This window comes from Triturus cristatus, chromosome 12, assembly GCF_964204655.1.
Source record: "Triturus cristatus chromosome 12, aTriCri1.1, whole genome shotgun sequence".
Taxonomy (NCBI): domain Eukaryota; kingdom Metazoa; phylum Chordata; class Amphibia; order Caudata; family Salamandridae; genus Triturus; species Triturus cristatus.
Genome location: NC_140595.1, coordinates 118,059,267 through 118,071,158, shown reverse-complemented (window position 1 = coordinate 118,071,158; position 11,892 = coordinate 118,059,267).

Below are 11,892 nucleotides of genomic sequence, written 5' to 3'. Positions count from 1 at the left end.
CTCCCTTCTGTTGTATACAATCCTGTCTCTGTGAGGAATGGGCGCCGGGGACCTGGCCCCTGGGCGCGGACGGGCGCAGACGGGCTTGCCATTGGTGCGCCTTAGGCGCGCCAGCGGCGCGCCCGCTGTGCGCAGTCGCTTGCTAATAGATTTAAATAGAGGAGTCAGGTTAGCTCCTTCCCTTCTCCCTCCCGGAAATGCGTCTGTCTGCCCGGCCGCGCCCTCCACACAATCGGCACAAGCCGTGATGGACCGGGGCGGGCGGAGCAGCAGCGCTCAGACAGGTGAGAGTCAGTAAAATATTCCACAGTTTAAAAAACAAGACAATTCCTTTAAAAACGCGCTAAACTCGTGAAAATAGCCGAGTCACTCCGCACTGATTTTAAAATTAGTCTATTTACAGTCTGTGATAAAAGTCTGTGATAAAAGCGTGGCTCATAAAAGATTAAAAGCACCTACTCATTGTAAGGGAACTGAGATATCATTTCCATAAAAATTTAAATTTAAATTTAGGGGGATTTGTGTTGATATTAAAAATCACCAAAGGGGGGATTGGTGGAGCAGGTAAAACGAAATTTTGTATACCTTCTCTATTTTGCATGAAAATACTAATTACGTAACTTTTCTAATTAGTAAAGTATTTTTATTGTTTGCCATGGTCTAATTAACCAACCTCACACAAATTTCACGCGGGACTAAATGCAAATTGCATGGCAAGTAACCCTAAAAAATAACTATGGTACGCAGACTAACGGTAGATTGTGTTGATATAGAAAATTGCATGGTTATATTGCTTTTGTGATGTTTTGTGTTCCTGCTGGGACGGAATGGTGAGTCATATCGCTTTAAATGTTGCTATAAGCTAGGAAAATACTAATATATAAAGGGATTAGTGTGGGTTTAAACATTAGAATCTTCATTTCCGTATAATAATTATTCTTCATGTTTGTTTCGCTTAAGTTGGCATTCGGGCTTACTAGGCCGCAATATCCAAAATGGAGTTTGGAAGTGGCCACCGTCATGTGAGCGTGATGTCTACTGCGCAGACTCGGATGGCACTGAAAATCTCCAGGCGTCCTTTGACCGAGTCACAGTGTTCCTCGTCAAGGATAGGAACGTGGAGGACTGCCAAAGTTCAACTAGTGTGACTGACTGTAGTGAATGAGCCACTTTTGTGGTCTGACACCCTATGATTTACTAATAAATACATCCCAGATATACCATTTCGTCTTTTCCTTGTAGCAGGAGGTGTGGACTCTTCTAGGCCAAGTATTCTGTTGTAGAAGGATGGGTGAATTCCCTTCTAACAGGTAATTGTGTTATAGGAAGTTGTTCTACTCCTGACAAGTGATGTGCAAAGTATATTTCGCTCTAGAGAAGTGCTGTGTATATATTGTTTTCTTGCCTTGCCTTTGGGGGAGTGTTGAAAGTTTGCCCACCTTAGGAAGTGCTGTGTATATGTTATATTCCATAAGTTTGGAACTGATATTCTCTCCCTTGGAAAGTGACGGTACATACCTTGGTCCAGGGGAGATCGGAGACCTTGTATTACATTTTGGCGTAGTCGGCAGGATGTGAACGTTGATTTAAAAGGGGAATAAATATGTTTTCTAGAAATTGAAAGCAGACTCTTAGATATCAATTGATTTATTTGCATGGGGGTAGCCCATATGATGTGCTGGCTCGTGAAGTGAGCTAATTGTGCTGAGTTAGAATTGGTGTTTAAGTGTGTTTTGTAAAAAGTGCTTATAAATAGCTTGCTACGTTAGGCAGAAAGGGCAGGATCCCTTTCAAGTGTTTGTTAAGGAATGCATATAAAATGTTTTCAGTTGCAAAGAGAATGTAAAATGTCAGAGCATAACCCTGAAACGTGGGACTCCTCCGAGATTACAGACTCCGGAGTTGCGATGAAGGGTGTTAATCAACAGGAGATTAATTACATTTTAGACAGAGACAGCGATGTTATTTTAAATGTGTTGGTTAATATGCATCAACCATTTGAGCATTTGCAAAAAGAACGCAGTGAGCTGAAGAAACAGTTAGTTGATGCCCATTTGAAAATATATCTTAGAAGACAGAATTAAACGTGTACTAGGCTCTAAAACTGTTTGTTTTGCCCAGCTATTCCCAGGATAATTCAGATATGGAAAATGTGACAGAGAACCCAGTCAGACTACAAGCTGCACAGACAGTTTTAATTAATTCTTCCAAGGAGGTTTTTCAGCCAGAAAGAAATGTGCAGGGAGGTAAACAGACCAGTGTTTTAGACTTAACGATCACCGGTTGCGGACATAAATTAGACATGACAGTGAATGATACATTTTGCTTCAAAAGAGAAATGCAACAATATGATTTTGAATGTGAACAACAGCAGATTGTGTACAATAATTCTGATATGTTTTTAATTCGGAAATATGAAAATTTATTTTGGGAGTTAATTCAAGAGCAATGTGCCCTTTTTAGTTACAGGAAAGTGCAGGGAAAGAGAAGGTCACTTTTAAATTCAGATGCTGGACAAATGCAGATGATTCTGTGCTTTTGCGCACCAAAAGATACTGGACAGAACAGAGTTAGAGAAAATGTGATTTGCCTATGGGAGATTGCAATGGATATTAAATGGCCTATATAGACAGAAAAGCAGTTTGTGCAGGACTTGATAGAGGTAGGTTTGGTGACCCCAATCACTAATGCTTAAAATGATTTTGTGTAGCTGGTGCGCAAATGTGATAATTCTTGGCGCATGACAGTTGATTATTGTTAACTGAACAAACATATACCTTCTTTGACTGATGCTGTCCCAGATATTGTTACAGAAGTAGCATGGGACTTGGTATGTGACTTTTGATATGGCCAATGCTTTTTTCTTTTTGATACCAATAGTCCCTGAATGTCAAGAGCAGTTCAGTTTTTTTTTTTTCATGAGGTGGTAGACAAATGACAGTTAAGAATTTGCTTGAATTAGTTAGACAGAATGGTGGAGCATTTTCAGATTAAAGAATGTGAAGTCTTGCTGGAGGTCAGGAGAGGTTAAAGCTGTTTTTCCTCTCAGACATGTAAAGAGTTGTTCTGGAAGTGGGTGCACGTAGAAATCTGGCACACGGGAAGAAATGAAATACACTGTTGGTGCTTCATTTGAAAGCTTCTTTGAGATAGATGTTTGGGAGGCTTGCTGTGAGATCATCCAGCAACGCTGAGAAGAGTTCAGGCTTTCTGTGAAGACTGAGGAGGAATTCCTGCGGGAGGGGTCATCCCAGCTCCTCTCCCCAGTAGACAGAGACAGCTTCTTGGAGATAGATGTTTGGGAGGCTTGCAAAGGCGCAGGTTACCTCCCCCCCATGAGGAGAGTCGCAGAGCAGATAGGAGCAGACGAAAGTTGGCAGGAGTGCATGGCACTTCGGCCTTGGAGGATATTAGGTGGGAGCTAGAGGCAGCAGAGGAAGAAGGCTCTGCTTGTAATTTTTGGCAAGCGGCCAGTTAGTGTCCGCAGAGATTTTGTGAAGGGGGGCAGCACCTGTGAGGGGTGCAGTGAGAAAAGGAGATTGCCCCAGCCCTTCTTGCTGTGTAAAGAAAAAGAGAGATTTTACCAAGACTTCAGAGGCTAAAGCGTTGGTAGAATTCTTAGACAATTTACCAGAGCTAGAGGAGAGCTATGTAGACAGAAATGATAATATTGTACTTTCAGAAATGCAAGACGGAAAAAAGTGTGCTTTTGAAAAATGTTTTTTGCAAGAAGAGTGATGCTTGTTTCTTTTTCAGATTCGCCCAGTCCCCCCGTGTGAGTGGGACTCCCTTCCCCCGTGTGAGTGGGTTCCCCTCCCCCCCACCAAGCCTGGAGTGATCGCCAGACCAGACGATGGCGGCTGATGTCATGTGGCTGATGGAGGCTGATGTCCTGTGGCTGTCCGGACCGGATGGGGTCCTCCTTTGTCAAGGAGATACAGATGAAGATAGATGCCGGAGAGCTGTGTCCTACACAGATGGACTGCTTCTTTCCAAGCGAAGAGGAATCAGCAGAGTGTGCTGCGATTGGAACTGTTTCCTTCATGTGAGGCCGACTTTACATGCATGAAGGCTGTGTGTCTTTCACACAGGGTAACTGCTTGTGTACAAGTGAAGAAAAAAACTAGGGAACTACAGGATGTGCTTTGCCAGAACTGTGAACTGTTTTATCAACGTGAAGTTCAGATGCGATGGGAGAAGGCTGTGTGTTTTTTCACACAGAAGGACTGTTTTTGTTTTCAGGGATGGAGACCAATAGAGACGCTTTGCTGCAATTAGAGTAGATATTTTCTGAGCTAGAGATTGAAGACGGAAAAAAAAAACCTGTTGCTGTTGCTACAATATATGAGTTTGGCTACTTTAACAGTAGAAGTTCCAGTTTAACCATTAGAGGCATTAGGAGCATTCAAAAGCTTGATTCATTTATTTTGTGTCTCCATTTAACATATATCCAGATATCTATGAGCTATTTCTAGATGCACCTGAGTTATTGCTTTTACATGTATTTAGAGAATGCAGTCTTTATTTACTCTAAAGTGATTATCATGTACTTTTGATGAGTTTTTCAGTTTTGCAATGTAGTATTTCGATCATAGTTGCTTTTTAGTTATGATTTGTTTTGAATTGTATATTTTGTGTAGCCACTTCAACACGTGAGTTGCTGTTTCAACATGTGCTTTTTAGTAGTTGTGTCTTTCAATTTAGAAATGTAGTTTTAAATGCTTTTGCTTTCAATTAAGAGATGCAGTGTTGTTCATAGTTGTGCCTTTAGTTAAGAGATTTTGTTTTTGACATATGTTAATGGTGATGATTGAGGGTCATGGGGTGCAATGTAGTGAATGAGCCACTTTTGTGGTCTGACACCCTATGATGACCCTCAACCACCACCATTTTGTACTGACTTAAGTGTGTTATGTTACCCTAGCCTTAATGTAGGATGGGTTTGCATATGCCTGCTTCTCTTCTGTCCTGTAATCTTGCTGTCTTTTAGTAGAATAGTCTTGCAAAGAATAGAAGGTATGGGATGTTGAGGTGCAGTCTTGTGGGCGGTGGTGCACACCTGTGCTCAATGTTGTATACTGAGGGATAAAGTCTATAGTGTTATTTGGGTTATGTGAATTATGTGTTGAACTATTGCCTTTGACATGGCTTCATGTCATTCTGATTTCTGACTTTACCTTGCTTTATGGCAGTGCTGACTATTGCCTTTGACATGGTTTCATGTCATCCTTGCTTTTCTGATTCCATCTTGCTTTGGGCCTTTGTGTGCATGGCTCAACTAACTCCATTTTCATGACTGGAGCTATTTTCTGTGCCTGCATGAAGCTGCAAAGGTGGGGAAGGCATGTTTTGCTCTTCTCCTGTTTTTTGCACTTTACAGACTAGAGAGAACTGGTTCTTATCAGAGGAATGTACATGGTCTGTCTCGGAGCCATAGCAAAGGCCTGATCAACCGATGCAGTGGCCTTGGAGCAGGCTGGTACGGGCTCTCATGAGAACGAGGGGGCGAGGCTTGCTAGAAGCTTCGTTGTGTTTGAATTTGTATTAAAAAGGGAAGCCTACACTGGCCTGGTGGAAGTTCACGCCGTGGAGCAGACGTGTTGTCACGAAAGAGTGGAGGCTGGTGTCACCTCTGAGCGTTCACCCGGTTCAAGCAATGGACTCCCCTTGAGCGAAGTGGGGTGAAATGATGGAGCAGTAGGTGAGGTGTCTCTGCTACTAACTGTCTCTTGATTATTTTCTGAATTCTTTCCTTTCCTTCTTATTTTCTGATTCTTATATCCATACATATATATTTCTACATATATGTTTACCTTGATTGTGTTTCAATCATACTATTGATATGTTAGAGTCGGCTATGATAGGTGCATTTGGCTTACCGTGTGGTGCTATTTAATAATAAATACATCCCAGATATACCAATTCGTCTTTTCCTTGTAGCAGGAGGTGTGGACTCTTCTTGGCCAAGTATTCTGTTGTAGAAGAATGGGTGAATTTCCTTCTAGCAGGTAATTGTGTTATAGGAAGTTGTTCTACTCCTGGTAAGTGATGTGCAAAGTATATTTCGCTCTAGAGAAGTGCTGTGTATATATTGTTTTCTTGCCTTGCCTTTGGGGGAGTGTTGAAAGTTTGCCCACCTTAGAAAGTGCTGTGTATATGTTATATTCCATAAGTTTGGAACTGATATTCTCTCCCTGGGAAAGTGACGGTACATACCTTGGTCCCGGGGAGATCTGAGACCTTTCATTACACTGACAGAGAAAACAAAGGACACCTGTCCCCAGCAGCCGTAATATGGATAATTCAGACCCTTTTGCATGAGAACTGCCCGAACCATGGTATGACATCTTCAGTAGAGCATGAGAAACAAGGATCTTTGTGACTACCATCTGAATTTGCAAATTTGATGGCTTGACCAATCAGAGCCATTTCCAATGTAGCAAGTGTAGCATGTTACCCAATATTAATTATAAAAGGGGGGTTAGTAGAAGGGTGTTGGGTTGGTGCGTTCTAGGAGTGTGATCCGAATCTCGTTGACCGATTTGCTTGCACAAGTGTCAGGTTCCCGGAGATCTTTTGGGACTGTGTCGTGCTGTGCAAAAGAACTTTTCTCCGGACTGATTGGGGTCGTAGCCTGCATTCGATTGGAGGGTTATATCGGAAGAGTTTTGATTTATGCAGGGCTGATAAGTTGCGGGAGAATGGTCGCTAAAATCTGAGACTAGGTAAATATAAATGTCATACTGATTTAGGCTAATTTGATCAAACTTCTGATTGAAAAATAATGATGATTATGCTAATGAAGGTGAATTTAATTAGATAAACAAAAAAATTATTAACAAAGAGCGTGTTTGTGATTCTTTAAAGGTTCTGAGACTTTTAGTCTGAAGTTTTAGCTGGTTCTAAATCACCATCAACCAGTCCAACTAATTGGTCCATCGACCAAGTGGTGGAGTGCCTTGATGTTAAAGTTAGGATTCTACAAGGACAGATATATAATATGTAATTACTGTAAATATCTCTTTCTATAGGTAACAAGGTACCCCCCACACAAGTCCAGCGCTTCTCTTCCTCCTGTGTGCAGATTCGAGTGAGATGTATGAGTGTTGGTGTTATGGGCCCCACCAATGAATGTGTCCGTGAATGAGTTAGTGTGGTGACGGATCTGTGACGCAGGGAGGATATGTAAATTTGCCCTTTCCCGCTGGAGCACTTGCTACCTGCTTCCGTCCCTCCCCCCGCTTTCACACTTCCCTTCTTCTGTTTGCCGTGCCCGTGCGTGCCCGGACAGGAGATGTGCACGCGCACGGCGTCTCTTTCTCTCCCTGTTCATTCTGTGATAATGTTGACCTCCCCATGTAAGGACTGTTTTATAGGGTGTTAAACACTCTGCCCCTTTTGGTGTTTATTAAGGATTCCTTACTTGACAAAGTATGACGGCGTTTGATTTCATTTCATCGTTAGCAGGGTGTCAGCTCAGCTTTAGGGCAATGTGATGGTGTTTGCCCCCACCCTATTTCGATCTGTGACGATAGGTTTGAGTTACCCCCTTAACGGGGCGTGAGTCTTCATCATGTCCTGTGACACGTACCGCTCCTTTATCATGGTGCTTGCCCACTCTCCTTTGGCTTTGACAAACAGTTTGCCCTTTTTCACGGCAGTCATTTCGATAGTGTTTGCCTTCTACTCTTTCGAAACCTATTACGGGGAGAATCTCACACCCACTTTAAGGGGCTGGCAGTACGTTTTGCTCCACTCTCCCGAGATTTGGGACGTGGGTGTTTCTCTTCACAACAGGCAGTGACGCGGAGAGATATGCCTCCCTTTAACTAGCTGCAATGCTCCTCCCATTTGTCGCGCTGCTAGATGTCCCCTTCACGCACGGTTTGTATGTGAGCACTTATTTTTTTTCTGGCACATACGGAGGTTTCTACTTGCGCCACCTGATAGTCACCATGACTCCGTGATCGCTCATTCTTTTTAGTGTCTGTAAGGTGCTTGCCTTCCTGTGGTTTTTTTTACCGCAGGTTCTTCAGTGTTGCTTGGTTTTTATGACCCTTTAATGATCTTTGACAGTCCCCGGCCCTTCGTTTCAGCGACGGTGAAGTGTTTTGGGGGGAGGTGCATTGACACGCACGCCACTGGGCATTCTGCACTGTGCAGGATGGTGATTAGTGAGGGTTGGTGGTGTTGTGGCAGCTGTTAGATGGTAATGGGCTGGAATACTGTGATGAGTAGCATGTGACGTAAATAAGGTTGTTTAAATGTGAGGATTTTACATATTAAACAGCCACATATGATCGTGTCTAAACTTTGAAGGGCACTTTGGAATGGGATTGAAGCCAAACTTCTTGGTGCCTGAAACAAGGTGTGCAGTTGAATGGAGTGAATCGGTGAGAAATTTCAGTGGACGTATGGTTGAACTGATAAGTCATTGCTACTGTCTCAGTAGATAGTAGTAGCGCGGTCTCCTTGTGGACGTCTGAGTAGAGTGACCATGTCATCAATGATGACGATTTTCGTGTAAATTATGGTGTCTAGGTGTATTCATAAAGCAAACTTAATGATTCCTCTAAGACTTCCAGTAGTTTCATAAAAAAGATTAGTATTAGGGCTAGGATGGAATCTGAGTAAAAACTGGTGTTTAGTAGCTCGGAATATGTATATCGGTGTGATTTTTGTTTGAAGTACTTGGAAACTAATATTCTCGGTAAAGAGCTGATGCGTCCTACGTTGAAACTGTGATTGAGATGCCGATGTTTTATGAACATGATTTGGGTGTTCTGGTGAAATGCCGGATGGATTTGATTGATGGTGAAATTAGTTTATATTTATTTGATAGAAGGGTATTTATATTCATATTAATTTTAGAAAACGAGAGCATCCTGGGTCTGCCATTCTCAGCACGATATGGATCTGTGGAACCTTCCATAGACTTGTTACTGGTGGGTTCACGAGTGCTTTATAAATTGTAGTGCCCTAGAGAGAATCACTGCAGTGTTAATGTACTCAGATTGGCACTCTTATTGGTAGTTATGCTGACCATGGTGCCACAGCCAGCTTGAGTGCTCAGACAGCTTACACTTCAATTGGTAAACTGCTTGTAGACCAGCTAATGACTGTCTGGTCTGCAAAAGCACTAGTACAACACTCTTGATAGCACCTGAAAAGTTTGCTCTTGCTTTTTGGGGAGTTGTGAGTAGAGCTTTGCAGACCGGCACTTTGACGTTTGAGTGGATTGTCTAAAAGAAGTTTAGTCTGTGCCAGTACCACCTCTGGTGTGAGAACATGTTTTGCAGTCTCAGCTGCTCTTGTGTGCACTAGTTTCGTGGAGGCTTTTGGCCAGGTCTGTCCTGACGGTAAAGTCTGAGTAGCACAAACACTTGCTTTCCCTGAAACCATTCTAATTCTTTTTTTCTTCACAGGTTTTTTTCAAAATTTCTTAAGTTTTTGCACTTCAAAAAATTACCGAAAGTTAGCCGAGGTGTAATTTGACAACTTTCTCTTTCAGGGACTTCAACATTATGATTTAAACTCTTGTATCAATTGTTACAAAAGAAATAACATTTTGTCAGCACTACTGAAGTTGAAATCGCTCTGCAGCTGGTGTGGGGATTTGATGGTGTATCGGTTTCTCCTAGGTAATGGGAGTTTAAACCTTCCTTTCTCTGACCAAAGTAAATCTAAAAATCTGTATTTTCCCCTTCATCTGTTTCTGGCCTTCACTCACCAGTAGCTTTAAAAGTAGAGTATTTCTTGCTATATTGCCCTTGTTTATCCCTTGGTATCTTGCCTACCTCAGCCCGTCTCTTGCTTGCACTCTTAATCTCACTCTGTTTTATTGGGGTGCTATATGTTTTGTCATTGCTCTTTTGCTTTTCCTTGCCTACAAGTGGCATTTGTTATAGGAAATGCCCGTGTTGTGGTATTTACCATTCCCAGTCGGAGAGACTTTAGTAGGGGAGTTATCAAAGTGCTGCTGGCTGGTGACAAGCTTGCGTTCATGCGAGCGTGCACGCGCGAACCGCCAGTCTTCAGCGCCATCTGTCTTTCCTCTTGCTTGCTCCCTGCCTCCGCCTTCGTGCTTCCCTTCTCCTGTTTGCCGTGCCTGCCTGGACAGGAGATGTGCACGTGCACGGCGTCTCTTTCTCACGGCTTACAGCTTGTTATTATTTCATCAAAGCTGCCGCTTTACTTTGTTTAGGTCTCGCCTGACCCAGCACATGTGCTGGTCTGGCGAGACTTTTTGTAAGGGCTTCAAAAAATGCTACCGCCGGCTACAGCTTGCAGTGCATGTGCGTGGGCACACACTTATGGGCAGAGGCGCCATATGGCATTCCTCATGCTCATTAAGTGCATCGCTCGCCGCCCTTGATCGCGATCACTTTCACTGCGCGACGGCTGCGCGCACACCACTCCCTTTATACTCTCCCTTGTCTTTTTTTCTTTTTCAACCAACACTTGTACAAGTGCCAGCATGTCTGGAAGAAGCATACAGTGAACCGAAACTGTGCTTATTAACTAGTTAACAATTTATTGCCAATTAAACACACTCGCTAGCGCGCACTGTGGAGATGGTGGCAAATGCCCCGATCTCAAGTTTTCATGGAATTACAAACTGTACTGGTGTATTCCAAGTGTATGTGTCATTTTACTTACCACTTGGTTTGCCTTGGATATTTGTACGCAACATTTCTTGTTCACGCGAGTTTCAGGGACGTTTATACACAGAAGCATAATTCTTTGGCAACGATTCGAGCTTGTGCTTGGGGTGACCCTGTTGCTTAACGCGCATTTGTGCAGTTTTTATCTATTTTTTCCACACATTTCCCTCAATAAGGCGTTTTCTGTTTTTAATACTCACGTTGTATTCCCACATTACTGCTAGGTTTCTGTTTGCCGCGGGTGTGTTTGGGCATTTGCAATGCAAACACGAACTTGTTCGGAAGGTTCTTCCCCTGAATATTAATTTCAGACAACATTAAAGAGCCGCTGTGAGAAGTTGGCCTGGTATATGATGTTCACTAGTCAAAGTGACCACCTTGTACCATGCCAAGCAACCCTTATGGTGTGGTTGTAAGTCAACCTTTTCGGACCAGCTGCCCTAGTGGTAGCGTAGGCTAAGCAGTCTTTGAGGCTAAACTCGTGAAGCGTGTTAAGCAGGCTGTTTTACCAAATGTAACCCCCTTTTATACCAATGAAAGGACACCACACAGATATATATTCAAAATATATATGTATTTATTTCTCAAAGTAACCCCTAGTCTCTTTATGAGCACAGAGGCACAAATCGTCAAACAAGATTACAGTAGAATACACAGAAGTTGCACTTTATATGGATAGGCCCTGGTGGCCGCTCAAACCATATACTAAAATAGTGGTATAAGTACCACGAACAGAAAAGGGAAAAGGCCTAGGGCCTCTAGAATCGCTGGGCCTACAAGGAGCTAACTTCAGTTAGTGACCAGGAGGTCCACGGGTTGCGTGTGCAGAGCAAATAGTCACACGCGAGCTCCCATAGGTTTTCAATGGGTGCGTAAAAAGTACAAAGTTACTGCAAAAAGGATCTTCCGGATGGACTATGAACTTCAGATTCGAAACACAGACACTAGAGATGATACTCTACACTTGGGCACCTGAGTGCCAGCTTTACCTCACCCACAGGAAGCGGGTGCCTAGGCGTCGAAGTGCGTCGGGTTTCTTCTATCTGTTCAATGGAGCCTGTAGTCAAAGATGCTGCAGGCGGTCGCCCCGGAAGAGATGCGGTGGATCCAAGAGTGGATCGGAGATGTTGAAGACCTGTAAGCAGAGGGGACAGTGTTCACAGTCACTAGCCAGTGACCAGCGTGGCACCAGGTGGGTACCAGGCGATGTCGGGTGCAAACAGGAAGG